The following is a 17,063-nucleotide window of genomic DNA, read 5'->3' on the forward strand; positions in this document are numbered from 1 at the left end:
TAAATGAAATTGTTTTCCTAATTTTATTTTCAAGTTGTTAATTGCTAGTGTATAGAAATATAATTGATTTTTGTTTACTAATCTTATATCCTACAAACTTTGTTGAATGTACTTATTAGCTCCAACAGTTTGAGTTTTTTGTTTGTTTTAGAATCCCTTAGGATTTTCTACATATGAGATCTTGTCATCTATAAGTAGATACTTCTACTTCTCCCTTTCCAGTCTTGATGCCTTCTACTTACTACTTTTGCCTAATTGTTCTGGCTAGAACTTCCAATAGAATGTTAAATAAAAATGCTGAAAGACATTCTTGTCCTGTTCCTGATCTTAAGAGAAAAGCTTTCAGTCTTTTACTATTAAGTATGAACTCAGCTGTGGGTTTTTTATAGATATCCTTTATCAGTGAAGAAGTTCCCTTCTATTCCTAGTTTGTTGAGTGCTTTTATCATTAATGGGTGTTAGAATTTAACACATTCTTCTCTGCATATACTTAGATTATTATGTAGTTTTTGTCCTTTATTATATTAATAAGATGTATTACATTGACTCACTTTCCTTTGTAGGTTCAACTTTACCATCATGGAATAAATTATGCTTAGTCATTGTGTATAATTCTTTTATTTATTTGCTAATATTTTGAGTATGTTGCCTCTATATTTCTAGAGACATTGGTCTACAGTTTTCTTGTGATGTCTTTGTCTTATTTTGGTATCAGGGTAATACTGGCCTCAGAGAATGAGTTGGGAAGTGTTCTCTCCTCTTCTGTTTTTTTGGAACAATCTGTGAAGCATTGGTATTAATTCTTTAAGTTTTGGGTAGAATTCACCAGCCAGTGAAGTCATCTGGCCCTGGGCTTCTGTTTGTGGGAAAGTTTTCAATTATTAATTCAATCTGCTTACTTGTTAAAGGTCTACTCATATTTTTTTATTTTCCTGACTCTTGTCAGTACTTCATGTCTTTCTAGGAATTTGTTCATCTAGATCAGGGGTGTCAGACTCATTTTCACTGAGGGCCATCAGCCTCACACTTAGTTGCCTTCAAGGGGCCAAATGTAATTTCAACTCCTTAACTGTTAAGGAGTAGTTACATTTATATAGTCCTAAAATTATTTCGGCCCTTTGAAGGCAACCACGAGGCTGATGTGGCCCGTAATGAAAGAGGTTGACACCCCTGATCTAGATTATATATATAATTTGATGATATACATTTGCTTTTAGTATCCCTTCATAGTTATTTCTGTAAGTCAATAATAATATACCTTCTTTCATTCCTAATTTTAATAAATTGAGCTAAGATTTGTCATTTGAACATGTTTTCAAAGTATCAGCTTTAGTTTCATTAATTGTTTTCTATTGGATTTCTATCCTTTTTATTTATTCCCAGTCTAACATTTATTGTTTCCTTTCTTCTGCTTGCTTTGGGTTTTGCTTACCCTTCTTTTTTCTAGTTTCTTAAGGGTGAAGGTTAGCATATTGATTTTAGGTCTTTCTTTTTTAATATAGGCAGTTAACCTGCAGTTTTATGTTTTTGTGGTATGTTTGGCTTTCTTATTGAGGTAATACTGTCATTGAATGAGTCAGGAAGCTTTCTTTCCTTTGTTTTCTCAAAGAGTCTGTGAAATGTTAGTATTATTTCATGGAATTCACCAGTGAAGTTCTTGTAACTTTTCCTTATGGGCAAATTTTTGAATTAGTATTTCAATTTCTTTACTTGTTTTAGGCCTATTCCATTTTCAAATTTCTTAAGTCAGTTTTAGTCATTTATGTCTTCTAAAGAAAATGTCTATAAAGTTATTCATTCTGTTGTCTTAGAATCCTTTGATTTCTCTATGGTCAGTAGTGGCATTTTTTCATTATTTTGGTAATTTGTATCTTGTTTTTCTTGATCAGTCTAGCTGAAGGTTTACTATTTTGTTGATCTTTCCAAAGAACCAGCTTTTGATTTTATTTTCTCTATTTTTTTCTATTTTATTTCAGCTATAATCTTTTGTGTTACCCCCTCTTGCTTTGGATGTGGTTGGTTACTCTCCTTTTTCTAGTGATCGAATGTTATGTTATCTATTTGTAATCTTTCTTCTTTTCTGATATAGGTGGAATTATAGATTTCCTTTTAAACACTGCTTTTTATGGATCCCATAAAATGTGAGGTGTTGTATTTTCACTATCATTCAGTAAAAAATATTTTCTAATATCCCTTGTGATTTCCTTTTTGACATTGTTATTTAGAAGCATGCTTTTTAACTTCCAAATGCTGGAGGCTTTCCAGGATTTATTTTTGCTATTGATTTAGTTGGATCTTGCTTTTTTTATCTAGTCTGACAGTTTCTGCTTTTGGTTGAGCTATTTAGACCATTCACATTTATTGTGCTTGCTGGTGTGGTGAGACTTACATTTCCCATTATGGTTCATTTTTATATAACTCCTAGCTTTTTTTATTCTCTTTTCTACCTTCACTGACTTCTTTTGTATTAAATAATTATTTTTAGTGTATGCACAGTTAGATTTCTAGTGCAACTTTACCTTTGAAAAAGTTATCTTCTAAGTGTTTGGTCTGGAGAATACAGTCTACATTTTAATTTACCACAACCAACTCAATACAATCTAGTTAATACCAACTTACTTTGGACAAAATGTAGAAACTTTGTTCTAATGTGGGTCTATTCCTTCCTGCCTTTTCTGCTATTGTCATATGTATTATATCTCTACATGTTATAAACTAAATAATACATTTTAATAGTTATAACTTTATACAATCTATGCCTTTTTAAAAAAATCAATAAAATAATATATCACAGTCTTTCATATTAACCCACAATTTTACCATCTGATGTTATTTTTCTTTTAGCTTGAAAAATTTCCTTTACTATTAAAGACTGCTCTGCTAGTAACAAATTCTCAATCTTTATTTTGTCTTCAGTTTTAAGAGGGATGACTTTATTTTGCCTTCAATTTAAAGTATAGTTATTCTTGATACAGAATACATGCTGGACAATTTTTATCCAGCACTTTGAGTATTCTCATTCCACTGACTTCTGGCCTCCATTGGTTTGTCGGTGCTTACCTTTCTGTGAGGAGTCACTTTTCTCTTACTGCTTTTCGTTTCTTTGTCTTTGTCCTTTAATGGTTTGATTGTGTTATGTCTGGATATCGATCTCTTCCTATTTGTCCTACTTGGGGTCCTTTGAACTTCTTTGATGAGTAGATTATTTCTTTTCATCTAATTTGGTATGTTTTTGCCTCTTGTTTCTTCACATATATATTTTTCTACTTATTACTCTGTCTCCTTCTGGGATACTAATATATGGTTATGATTGTCCCAAATACCAGTGAGTTTTTGCTCATTTTTAAAAAATTCTTTTTCTCTGTTTTTTTCCAGATTGAGTAGTTTATGTTAAGAAATAAAAGGAAAGTAAGACAATGAATAAAAAAAAAGATTCTCAATATTTTTGAACAAAATGGAAATTTTGAAGTTACAAAGTCCAGTATATGAAAAGAAAATTCACTAGAGGGACTTGAGAGCAGATTCCAAATGACCTGTAGAAAGAATTGGTGAATTAAAGATAGTTAAATATGGTTATCTTTGGTTCTTTAAGTGTATTTATAATAGCTGCTTTAAAGACTTTGTTTAAATCCAATATCTAAGGACACTCGAAATGTTGCTATTGACTGTTTTTCTTTTCATATTTCATGCCTCATAATTTCTTGTTGAAAACTGGATATTTTTTAACATATATAATAGCAGCTCTGGCTTCTGATTTTGTAATCTCTGAATGATGTTGTTGATTTGTTTATTTGCTGGTTTCTTTGTTTAGTAATTTGGCTAAACTTAATCAGTGGCATCAATCTCCTTTGTAATGTATGGCCACTGATGTATATGGGTTTTTATTTTAATATTCTCATCTTGAAATTTACATTTGGCTCTCTGGGACTTGGCCCTGTGTCCGTGTAAGTTAAATGATAAGCCGATGCTTGGGTAGTGGTTGTGTCTAAACTCTTGACGTCAGTAAGTCATTTCTCATCTTCCCGTGGATCTCTGTGTCCCTGCTTTTGCTTTTCTCCTGGGTTCTTTCACATTTCCTCTGTGCATGTGATTATTCAGCCTCAGGAATGTGTGGCTAGTTTTGTTTCTTTTTAGTCTCTATTGCACATACTTAGCCTTAGCCAAGAATATTCTTGCCCCAATTTTGACAGTGATTTTGGACTAAGAGAACTGTTTGGCTCTTCCTACTTGCCTACTTCTAAGGTTATCACTTGCACTGAGACACTGCTGAGTTAGACATCACCTACCACTCAAATGCAAATGACCACCCTTAAACTACAGTAGAGAAATTTCCAGTCCTGTGATCTTTCCCACCCTGGAAGGACCTCTATACAGTCTGAGCTGTGATTTATGGTAATAAGAGTAGCTCCAGGCCAGAATGCCACGGGGTCCTAGTGTTCTAACCTAAAGATGAACAGTTTTTCAAATGTAAATGTTTCTCAAATTGTTATATTCCTTTGGTCAATTTCTAGAACACCAAAATAGTTCTATTTGTCAATTTTGTCTAGCTCTATAGTTTCTTTTTTGAAAGTTTATTTGCTGATCACAGTCAGCCATACCTGAAAAATCCTGTTTCTGGTCTTGTGTTATATATACATTTTTTCCCTTTATTCTCTCAGGAAGATGAAAAATTTACATGTTCTATTAACTGATTTATCTCTGTTTTCTTTGGGGTACACTTTTGTTTTACATTGATCTCAAATGTGAATTTTTTTTTTCAAATGCCCAGTGGTCCTTGGCTGTGCATTCTTGTTGGAAAAGAAAAAATAAAAAAGCTGCTTGGAAATTATATTTGGATGGTACTGATTTGACTTAGATGGGTTGCTTTAGAATGAATAGATGGGGAGCGTTAGTTTACTGGAAGTCAACTAAAAGCTGGAATGAGGCCAGCTTCTTTTTAAGGACACCCATATCCGCACTCTGTTTCCTACTTTCCTAGACAATTCATTTACTCAAACACAACACTTCTTTCATTTACTTATTTGTTTTCTTATTCACAGTCAGATATTTGACTACAGATAAAAAGAAAGCAACTGCTTGCACAAAAATAAAGGGGAGGGAGATTCTGCTTGCACAAAAAGAAAGGGGAGGGAGATTTGGTGTTTCTTGGACAAATCTTCAATTGATTGCATATTTTAGCCTCACTTCTTACTCCACACTTCTGCCAGGGGTATCTGGTTTATTCCCTTCATTGCAGTGCTCTGTGCAGACATTCTGTAATTTGGCTTTTCCTGCTATTTCTCCTGTGAATGTTAATACATCTGTCTTACCTTGTACAAATTTATAGGGAGAGCTTGCTCATTATCTTCACAGTTAATGGATTTACATCCTCTCCCTCCACCCCAATATACACTTTTACGATCTTTTTAAGGGGATCTCTGGAGGGAGATGGAGAAATATATACACACTGATTGATCTTTCTAATGAAAAATTTTGTGCACATATTTTTTAAAGATTTTTAATTTATTTATTTTTAGAGAGAGGGAAAGGGAGGGAGAAAGAGAGGGAGAGATACATCAATGTGTGGTTGCCTCTCACACACCCCCTACTGGGGACCTGGCCCACAACCCAGACATGTGCCCTGACCAGGAATCGAACTGGTGACCTTTTGGTTTGCAGGCTGGCAGCACTCAATCCACTGAGCCACACCAGCTAGGGCTTGTGCACATATTTTTAAATAGTTGCGATATAGTGTGTACATGCTGTCTTGGGTTCTGTTTTCACTTCTCCATTTAAGCATGTTCTATATTGCCCTACTTCTTCATAATTATTGTTTGTAGTCAATTGTGAGCACATTTTTAATGAAACAGTTTACTGTGTTTTTACTATTACTATAATGGTTATTATTTTAGTTAATGCCTCCTTTTTTTTCCTTTACCCTCTCTACCATCCTGCCATCATGTATATTTACCTTTCCTCAGGTAACCAGTGTTAATTAACATTGACAGCTTGTGAAACAGTAAGTGTTATTTTTTTCTTTTGGTCAAGGTGATTGAAGGAGAGCTCTCAGAAAGAACAATTCACCCTAGAGCAGACTGACATTGTCATCAAGAAAATAATTTATGTACTTATGAGTTTTCCAAAAAAACCCATGTGATTTTAGCTGTGGAGTTAGGCTATGTACTATACCTCTAAAGTGGCTTCCCCGCATTGGCATCTCCATGTTAGTTCTCAAGTGGGAGTGAACCGCATCCCTTGTGATAATTCCTCTGTGTCCCCTTTTGTTCAGATTTATTTCACAAGTGCTAAAGTTGTCCATGAGGGTTCTTATCTGTTTCTGATGAAATATAAATTGAAAAATAATCTTGGGATAGTAGATGTTAGTAACATTAAAGCTCTTGTATGTCAAGCACCAAAAAAAAAAAAGCCAAAAATATAAGGACAATGAATAAATGTCAAAAGAAACACAGAATCCTCTTCATGTCAGTTTTCTAGTCAACCTAGGCCTGCCTAACCAAAAGATCATTTTGGCTGATTGTAGATAACAAAATATTCTTTTCTATTAGAAAGTATATTTATTGTTTCATTATTTTTTCTTTTAGTAAGGCCAGATGAATAAGAAGTATAATTTTGGGAATGAGGTAAAATTCATTTTTGTACATGATGTAAAACTACAGAAAAAACAATAGAGTTTAACAAATATCCTATATAAAAAATCAATAGACAAAATTATACAAATATATATATGAACAAAAATGAAAAAAAGCTTTAGTAGAGAGATACTATTTAAACTAACATTCAAAATATGAAATGCCTTGGAAAACATCTAACATAACAAGTGATGTACAAAACTCCCATGGGAAAATAAGGAAGCGTTGTTGTGTAGTCAGTAAGACCTCAATAAGTGGAAGGATATAAAATATGCATGACTTGGAAAAGCCAACATTTTATGGGTTCCTAATTTAATTAATGAAATCTCAGTCAAATTTCTATTTATTTTGATGGGAAAGAAAATATTTGACAAAACATTCTAAAATTATGTGGAAAGACAAAGAGTCAATCGCTAAAAATAACAGCAGTGTACTTTGGTGCAGGAAAGACAAAGAGACTGGTGGAAACTCACTAGTGAAAGTGTATCCTGTGGACCTGCCCACAGCATTGGTAGCATTACCTGGGAGCTTGTTAGAAATACATAATCTCAGGCCTCAACCCCAGATCAATTGAGTCAGAATCTGTTTTAACAAAACTCAGAAGAGTGGGGAAAAGATGGTTTTAATACACCATTATGGGGCAACTGACTGCTTGTTCTATATTGTGCAACTCTCCCTTATTCTCTGTGATCTGCATTTCTTTAGAAACATTTGAAAAATCAATGAAAATAAAAGGAATGTTTTAAATATTCCCTTTCCCAGGAGCCTTTGTTACCCATGTACTTGTAACCTGTGGATCATCTTGTTAATAAGCTTTTCTGAGGTCCTCCAACTTAAGTGTGTCTTTATGTATCTTCAGCATCTCTTGGATTGAGGCCGTATGTCATAACCTAATGAGAGTATTGTCACTACGTATGTGAAGAACTAATGTTGTGACTGTGACCCCTCCATTGTGACAGTAATAAAGTTTTATCTAATTTATAGGTACCTTTTGTATATTTTGGAAAAAAAAAACTGCTCTGCTGAAAGTCATAAAGAAAGGGCAGCTTTTCCACCTAGGAAGTAATTTTCCACCTACTTAGGATTAGAAGACCAGCTCATTCTTAGCATCTTCTGAAACAAATTAGGTAAGAAATGTTTTCCTTCATATTCTGAATAATTTGTACTCTGCTAGCTTCATTTCCTTGAATGTTTCTTTAATTCTATTCCTTTAGCCTCTAACAGAAGTACAGTTCACATTTTCCTTTAGGAAGTTAGCTTGCTAGCCAGCTGTCAGCCTCATGATGTACCTGATCTCCCATGTCAGGGGAAGCACAATTCAATTTTAAACTAAGTCTGTACAACAGTGCAGCAGGGCTGCCAGCATCTCTCTTTGTTTCTTTCTTTGACATTCTTCCTTTACCCCAACAGTATAGTTTTATTTTTAAATCCTTTGTGTGAGATGAAACCACCACTAACTATCTTTGCATGTCTTTAGTTAAAAATCAATGAATTGAATGAAATAACCTGTAACTATTTCTGCAACCCTTTCTCATTTCTAGAAAATAAAGTACCACTGCTTGTTTAACTTATGACTTGTCTAAACATGTTGAAAGCATTGACTATAAGGCATAACACTCAGACCCTGCAAGGGAACGGTGACAAGTTCAGTCGAAAGGGAAAGAGGAATAATTTATAAAAACCACTGCAGATAATGATGCCAGCCAGTTATTTTAAAATGCATCCATCTCACCTTCTAATGAATTAGATTTATCAACAGCGAATGTTTTATGCACTACTTCTAATAAAAGTGGCACTCTGGGAATAGAGTGCTTTGAGGTTGGTTTCTTCAAAGCTTTATGAGTATCTTCAATTCAAAGATACTTTTTTAAATAATAGATATTTAAAACTATATTTAAATAATATTGAGGTTGTGACACAAACACCAAATGACAATATTCAGGAGTTTCAAAGCAGAAGCTGACATGCCATCACTATTTCACATAGTAACTGTTTTTTAAATTAGGAGTGTAACAGGCTGATTTGGGGATTGTGTGTCAGTTTAACTTTAAATTTTCTTGTTGTTTTGGTTGGTGTCACAACCTTAATGTCAGCTTTTCAAATAGGTTTCCACATTTCCTTTGGTTTGGGGTCATTAAAAAATGCATATGATAAATCTAAGAGGCATAAATAGGTCACACTGCAGAGGAATTCCTTGCTTCTCTGGTGTTGAAAGACAGCTAATATCTGCCTTGTACGTGGAAAAAGTTAGCTGAGGCATTTAGTGAATTTCTGCTTCTCAGGAATTTGATTTAGGCTAATATAAACCCACATAATAAGACATGATGTTGGTATAATTCAGTTCACACTCTATTACTCTTGCACCATTAATGCTAACCATTTGGTCTTGGTGGTTATCACCTCTGTAGATGTTAAGAATCACAATTCCTACAATTGCTTTTTTTTTCCCCACTAAAATTACAAGTTAAACCTGATAATTATTTCGTTTGAAGAATTCTTACTCAGTATAATTGAGTATAGGTAAATCATGCCTTAAAAAATTTCATATGGCAGACATTTTTATAAAACACTGTTGTGCAGATTTTTTAAAATAAAATCTTGCTTTCTAAAGTAAGTGGCACTTGTTACTTGTATTATGAATTTTTCAGATACCACACCAGACATTAAAGGAGCAGCCAGGAGTATTCTGGAGGGAAAGAAAGAAAGGGAAGAGAGGAGGGGGAGAATAATCTACTTACCCAAATTCCTCTCCTTTTTTGATTTTTATCTGTCATGATCTGCCAAAGCAAGTCTGCATTGCCTGTGCTGAATCTAGTTTTAATTTAGAGAAATGAACATTAGAATCTATCATACAGTTGTCTTTTTTCAGCACCTGCGTTAGAGAAATATAAGATGAAAAGAGAAGCAAATTGTTTATTGATCTTTTCCTGCTGACTCATAATGATACTGACCAATCCAAAACACTTCCATAGCGTTCATCTCCTCCTGGATTGAACCACCAGATTTTATTCTTCCTGTTTTTTGTGAACAGCTGGGCAAAACATTGATAATCTTAGTGTACTTGATCTCCTATCGCTTATACATACATGTGTATATGTATCTTTATTTTTCAAACAGTGTTGAATTTGAGAAATTTCTAACAGTTTTCATTTAGAACAGTGCTATGGAATTTTGTCTTCATTCCTGGTCCTAACTTTACATTTCCTACCCCCTGGTCCTCCCATATCTCATCATTATTAAATCATCACAATTGGAACAAGTAGTATTCGTTCTGAGTCCCAGTCCTCAACAATAAGAGGTAATCATGCTTTATTGTGTAGTGGTTTGAAAATGTATACAGTTGTGTGTGAAGGTTTTAGCTAAGTTCTCCAAAGTCATTTAAGCTGCACTAGTGCCTTTGTTTGAACAATTTTTTAAAATCATTATTGTCTGCACTAATACTAGTTCAGATTTCTAGTTGATAAAAATAAGATTTTTAACCAAAAATTCATAGAAAGCTTTCTAAAATCAGAGGAAAATATTCAAATAAATGAATTATAATTCAGTGTACATGTGCAATATAAAAATTTTTCTGACAGAGAAATTAAATATTCTCCCTAAACATTATAGGCCAACCCAACTTCTTGCAAATTCATTTAGAGCAGTTTCAGATTTTCGTATTTAGTAAAGCTGGGTAGTGATTCTAACTTATATATTTAATGTCCTTCAATGAACAGTCATGTTCTAGTGACTGCCTGGAAAAGAATGATGAAATTTTATGTGTTGTTTCTATTACATCAGTCAATTCTATAAATGGCTTTCTTACAGGGTACAATATATGCTTTTAATAGTTTTCTGTAATAGTAAGGCATAATGTGTATTGAGTACTTTTCTATATGCCAGCAACTGATCTAAGTACTGTCCATGGATTATTTCATGTAATCCTCATAACAACCCTTTAATGATCTCACTATTTTATAGATGCTATGGAGGCACATGAAGAGAATGTTACAAGACTAGTAAAATAATGAAGCTGGGACTCAGACACAAGCAGTATAACCCCAGAGTTCATACTCTAAGCCCTCACTCCTCAAAGTATGATCTCCAGGCCGGCAGTATCACTGTTATCTGGGAATTGTTCGAGATTTAGAATCTCAGATCCCAACCTAGGCCTACTGAAGATTTACATTTTGTAACAAGATTTCTCGGTTGTTGGTAACTTAAAGTTTGGGAAACCTCTAAATCACGATGCAAGCCTGCCCTTATACACAGAATTAAGTATCTTTTAAAACAAATTTCTGTTTTTATTTATAGTGTGTTACTAAAAACCCATCTTTATGCTCTTTTGGGTATTCCTATCATAGATAAAGTTCCTTATAATAAGATCTTGTAAGTAAACATGAGTAGGGATTTAAAGTAGACCCCAGTTATTTTGAAATCAATTGTATAAAGAATAGGAAAAAAAATCTCAGATTATAAACAGCAAGTCTTTCTGCATGGCAACTAACTACTTCAACATCTGAGACTCTCTATCAATATAATCACAGTGAGGCACATTGCCTTTGAGTACGGACTTTAGAGACAGGCTGCCTGGATTTGAATCTCAGCTCCTACTTCTAGCTGTGGGAGCTCAGGAAAGTTATACAGCTTCCTCAGCTTCATCATCTGGGAAATGAAGTCTAAAATGGTGCATCACAGGATTGTTGTGAAGAAGAAATGAGTTAAGCCAGGTAAAGGATTTAGAACAGGGCCTTATGTGGGTAAGTGCATAAATGTAAGCTTCTGTAGTTGTTAGCTATGGTTCCTATCTTGGAATAGAATAGATTCACGTCTTGGCTATCACTTAGCAATAAACTGACAAATATATATCTTAGGAGAACTCATCATATAAAGGCATACTTTTGCTGTTAAAGTCCAAATTACAAACTTCAGTTTTAATATTTTCTGAAAACTATTACCCTGTGGTACTTCCTGCTTATGAGTTCTGCTAAATGTCACTTGATGGTGATATTTAAACTGTTAAGTCCAGTGAGATCAGTTCAAAATCAAAATAAAATATGTTAACAGCATATTGAGTTTTTTAATTTATGTGCTTTTAAAGTGAATAAAGGTCATGATTGTAAGTCCAGTTGGCCAACCACTTGCATAAGCAATACAGAAAAATTAGATGAATAAAGATGTTTGTTTAAAGGATGAATGCTCCAGGAAACTTTTTTGTTTCCTTCAGGATGAAGATAATTCTGAAATTAATCATTGTAGTCTTTAGGAGAATAATGGTTTTGTATGCAAGTACTCACTCAACAACTTTTCAAGAATACCTCTAACATGTAAAGTAAGATTGCATGTGTCTGGAAAATACCATTTTGAAAGCTGCTTTGTTAAAATCACTAAGATAAAAATACTCGGTGAAAAGAATGTTCTCAGAAACTTTTAAATTGCCAGTTCCAGGACCCACCTCCAGAGAGTTCCAATTCACTGGCCTTTAATGGGGTCCAGGTATTTGAATTTTTTAAAATTTTTTTTAAAGATTTCATTTATTAATTTTTAGAGAGGGGAGGGAGGGAGAAAGAGAGAGAGAGAGACATCAACGTGCGGTTGGTGGGGGCCGTGGCCTGCAACCCAGGCATGTGCCCTGACTGGGAATCAAACCTGCGATGCTTTGGTTCGCAGCCCGCGCTCAATCCACTGAGCTACGCTAGCCAGGGGTATTTGAATTTTTAACAAGTGGCTAAGGTAATTCCACTTCTTAGAGTACACTTTGAGAAACACTGCAGTAGAGGCAAAGACATAAATTGAAAGAAGCTTTTTTTGACTACCCACTCCTCTTTCCAACATTGTCCTCTTTTGATACTTGTTTTCCCCCTCTTCTGATCCTGCTTACTTGATCTTCTTTGGTCTTTCTCCTACCTCTTGTTTGTATTCCCCATTCTAATCCTTGATTTTCTTTTCTCTTTACCCTTTCTCAAAGAACATCTCTTCTGGATTTGTCCATTGTATTTTTGTAGATAGTTCTAGAAAATGACCACAAAGTTCTCTTTGTAACCTAAAAATCTTAGCCACAATGTACATATTTAAATCAGTTTGAAGGTTGTGTGCAGCATTAAAAAAAAAAAAAAAGAGGAGTAGTGGAAAGAGAAAGACGAGAGTAGAATAAAATGAAAGTACTAAAGGTAAGTAATATTTCATGAAGCTTTTGTCTAAGATATGTGCATTCACACATACACATTAGATTGCTGTGCACTTCTTTTAACCTGGGGCTCATAGTCCAAAAAAGTTGAAAGAGACTGTCTGAAAGAGACTTGGTGTTCTGAACTTCAGTGAGACATTATAAGCGTTATGTTTTCTCATGCATTTCCCTCGCATGCCTCCTCCATCTCTGTTCCAGACATTTTCATTCATATAATCCACTCAGAATTGTCATGTCTAGAACTGAATTTGTAATGTCTTCTTATCACTATTTTCCTCCTAAGTTTTAAAAATCTATCCATAAAGTGTCATTCTGTCATCCATATTCAGAATTTCAGAATTTCCTTTATAATAATTTATTCCTTGCTACATAAATTTCCCTATAGCCTCATCTCACTGCCCTTGCCTGTTCTTGGACTCCAGCCAGCAGAATAACCATAGTAGTTAGCCACTCCCCAGCTAGCTTTTTGAAGGCTAGCATGGACATGCACTGGGTGGTATTTTTGACTGTCTTCAGCAAAACTGTATGAACGTATGAGCCTTTGACCACAAGCATGCCCTGCTCTGTATGATGCTCATCTCTTTTACTTAGCTACTACTGTCACAATTGGTCTTTCCCTGCACTGATTTTTATTGTCTAGGAAGGACCACACCCTGGCTCTTACCTTTTGCTAGTTTCTAGTGACATATCCACAAGTTTCTGCCTCCTAACATGACTTTAGGATTTCCAGTTGCCCTGCTTGGCCTTTCTGATGAGATGGGTCTAAAGTCCAAGCTTGTTGATGCCGAGACGTGTTACACCTGCTTGGTTTTCCTTCAGCTATAATTTCCTGCCTCAGTGACTCCAAGCTACCTACTTATGCTCTGGAAATTCTTTACAAAAGCTGTCTTTCCTTTTCTCATGGCCTCATCCTCTTCCTATTCATGTCCTTCAATTGGATTAATTGACAGTCCTCCTAGTTGATATTCCCACTTCTATTTTTTCTCCCCACGCCAAACCATTGTATCACCCTGTTTGATGAATATTTATAAATACTAGTCATGTACTGCCTTAATTAAAAACATAGGACTCCCTGTTTTGTACAGGATAAAGCTCAAATGCATTTTTCCTGGAGGAAAAAAAGCGGGTTTAGCATACCTAGCTGGCCATAGCATACTTCTTTAATTTTACCTTTCACTGTTTTCATCCATAAATTGTCTGCTCCAGCTTCCCCAGACAGTTTCATTTATGCTCCAGTGATGTTCTCATCATTTGAATTACCAGGGACCCCTGCTGGTGGTAGTTCATGAATCTGGAGCAGCTCCCTGTGGCTAGGGTCTAGGAGTGGAATCCCAGTATGTACAAAGAAAAGTCAAGATAGGGACCTAATTATACATTGGTAATACACAACTGAGTGAAAGCCCCAGCTGTGGAAGAGAGGTAAATAAGTAGTAGACTCATTATTTAATTCTCAAGCTGTTGTATGTCTAAGGCTTCTTATGTCCTTCCTTCACTAGTTATTGGATCATTCCTAGGATTGGAGAACACTTGAACCTGTATACAGTGAGAGACTAAACGTCTCCACCTGTGGTTCCTGTGAGGCTCTGGGGACGATCACCTTTAGAACGCCTTCATCTCCGTTTTCTTGGCAGCTTGACTTCCTGATCTCCATCTACCAATATGGAACTTCCCACTGCAGGATTCTAGGTCATTTGCTACTTGTACCACTCAGTTAATACTAAAATAGTTAATGTTTTGTAATATTTTTATGTTTTTACATTTTTTGCTTCTTATGTGTCACAAATAAGACATGCCTATTATAGTAAGTTCACACAAAAATAGAAGACTATAAAGAGTAAAAATTCCCATTTCCCATTCCCCTTTTAGTTCCATCACCCTTAGGTTGTCACTGTTAATAGCTTTTGAGTATCCTTTCTCATTTTGGGGGGTGGTTTGTCTGTTTTTAAAAAATTATTATGCTGTATTTATAGTTCTACAACTTACTTTTTAAAATGAAATAATACAGTTTTCTGGAAATCTTTCTGGGTCATGCCACAGATCTGGATGATCATTTTTTATAGGCACATAAGTTCCACTTTATATATGTCATATTGTCATTTAAAATAGCACATCATAATGACATCCTGTTATACATACAACTTGCCCAGAATAGTTTCATTTTATGCCTTTTGTCCTGGTATTTCATCTAATTTACCATTTGTGTCAGATTTTTCATTTTTGAATGAAGTATTATTTAAAAATTGCATGTAAATAAACTAGATTAGGTTTAAGTAGACCTACACTTTGTATCTCCACATTGTGACACGATTTCATATGTGAGATGTCAGTGTAGTGAACAGAATTCTCACTTTAACATATGGTTAAATTGGCAGTATCTAATTTTTCTTTTTCAGCTCCCTTCCAGAAGTAATACTATAAGCTAACACTTTTTTTTTTTAAGGGCATCATAAAAGGTACTTGCTGGTAAAATGATTGCACTCTGGCATGAGCAGTTAGGTACAGCTAACTTTTTCAGCTTTTGTGTGATGGTGATGGCAGAAATATTTGATGCTACCACCTCTGCTGGTCACTTGATGTGCCAGCCAGTTCTGCTGGACACATGCCCTGGCCCATGGATTGTACAGTTTTTCAGCCTTTATTTAATCTTGCCATACAGTGAGTACAGTACACTAAACGCTGTTGCTACAAGGGTTTCATCATGTATCATATAGTATAAATCTATAACTATTTATTTTATTATTAGGTAACTAACACTTTTTAATTTTGTAATAATCCTTTTGATGACAGTAATTTAAAAAACACATAGCAGTGCACATTTAACAGTTAGTACTGAATTTCCTATGACTTGCTGAAAAGAATTCATGTATAACTCACATTCGATGGGGGCTGTAATGACATCACTGATCTCATGAAAACAAGAAGACATCCGTCTGCTGAAGATCAACATCTACTACACAGCCTTCTTTAAAGACTGTCCCTGCAAATACTACATTTTAATATTTATCTGCAGAAGGTGTATTTGTGTACCCCTCTGTGAAACATAACTTTACATGTAGATTAAGTGATGGTTCTAAATTGATATCACTCGATATCAGTTTCAAATTTTCATGTGCATGTATGAAAACAATAGCTCTTAATATATTGGCTTCATTAAAAAAATTCTATCGATAGTTAAATGATACCAGTTTTACATTAGTATCATTGACTATTTCTAATTTTAAAAATCAATTCCATTAACTCAAATTTTGTGTCTAATTCATGGTATCAAAGCATTTAGATATTCATTCTGTAAAAGGTGAAACAGCAAACGTTCCATATTATTATAATTTGAAATACAAACTGCAACATGATGAAATTATTTGGTCTTGGTGATGTTAAAAATATGTTGTGGTGGAACATGGCATCATAAACATTTTTAAAATAAATGTAAAACCTATGGGGAAAACTGTACTTGGAATATGTTGTGGTGCACATTGTAATTCATAATAGCATCCAAAAATCTGCAGAATCTACCAAGCTAAGTAGAAGATGTAGTTGTCAAAAAGTACAAATGTGTTTATACATAGACAAGATAACCAACCTACAGATTTTTGTGATTGGACTGATATAAAGAAAACAAAAATAATTTAGCCATGGCAGTATACATTTTCTCTCTTTGGATTTGAGGAATGTTTGAGACTTTAAAAAATTAAAGTCTCCACTGGAAAATTTTGCTCTGAACTTAAGAAATTCATTAGGTAGCTTAGCACCTCAGGAAGAGTATATTGAACAAACAGTTGAAGGCATTAACAATTTAAAATTTACTGACCCTAAAATGTAACTTGGAAAAATATAAAAATAATATAATAATGTAAAAAATACATATTTCAGAGAAATAACTGACAGAACTAAGAAATTGATTTAAAGTATATGAAAATGTATCAAGAATCATATTTCTATATTTTAATATTCAAATATAAATATTTTTACTTTTATGAGTACAGTTATAAAATTTTTTCAGAGAATGCTATTTTTTAAAAAAAATTTGAATGTAATTATGTATAGGTCCACAAATATAATAAAACCACTCAATTGGTTAGTATATATACATTTCAAAAATTATGTAATTTTAACTATTTTCAGTACCATTTTCACACAAAAAAAATCCCAGCTTGGATAAATTATATGGTCCTTTTATGTATATACGCATCATTCTTTGTTCCTCAGTGCAATTAATTTCTCCCTATTCAGTTGCTTTTTATTTATATATAACTGTAATATTTGTACTT

The 17,063-nt window shown here is 34.1% G+C and overlaps 1 protein-coding gene across 5 annotated transcripts in view; it reads left to right on the top strand.

Annotated features, from left to right (window-relative positions):
- The window catches only part of KIAA0825 (KIAA0825 ortholog), a 398,694-nt gene that overhangs the window by 13,097 nt on the left and 368,534 nt on the right, over positions 1-17,063 (top strand). For 3 of the 5 annotated variants that reach the window (XM_045848391.1, XM_045848397.1, XM_045848392.1), the window contains one exon: positions 7,614-7,756. The exons of the other annotated variants lie outside the window; for them this stretch is intronic. The gene's annotated coding sequence lies outside the window, so the exon portion shown is untranslated. The remainder of the gene's footprint in view (positions 1-7,613; positions 7,757-17,063) is intronic. 5 annotated transcript variants of the gene reach the window in all.

This window comes from Phyllostomus hastatus, unplaced genomic scaffold, assembly GCF_019186645.2.
Source record: "Phyllostomus hastatus isolate PE091 unplaced genomic scaffold, TTU_PhHast_1.1 phas_contig_58, whole genome shotgun sequence".
Taxonomy (NCBI): Eukaryota; Metazoa; Chordata; class Mammalia; order Chiroptera; family Phyllostomidae; genus Phyllostomus; species Phyllostomus hastatus.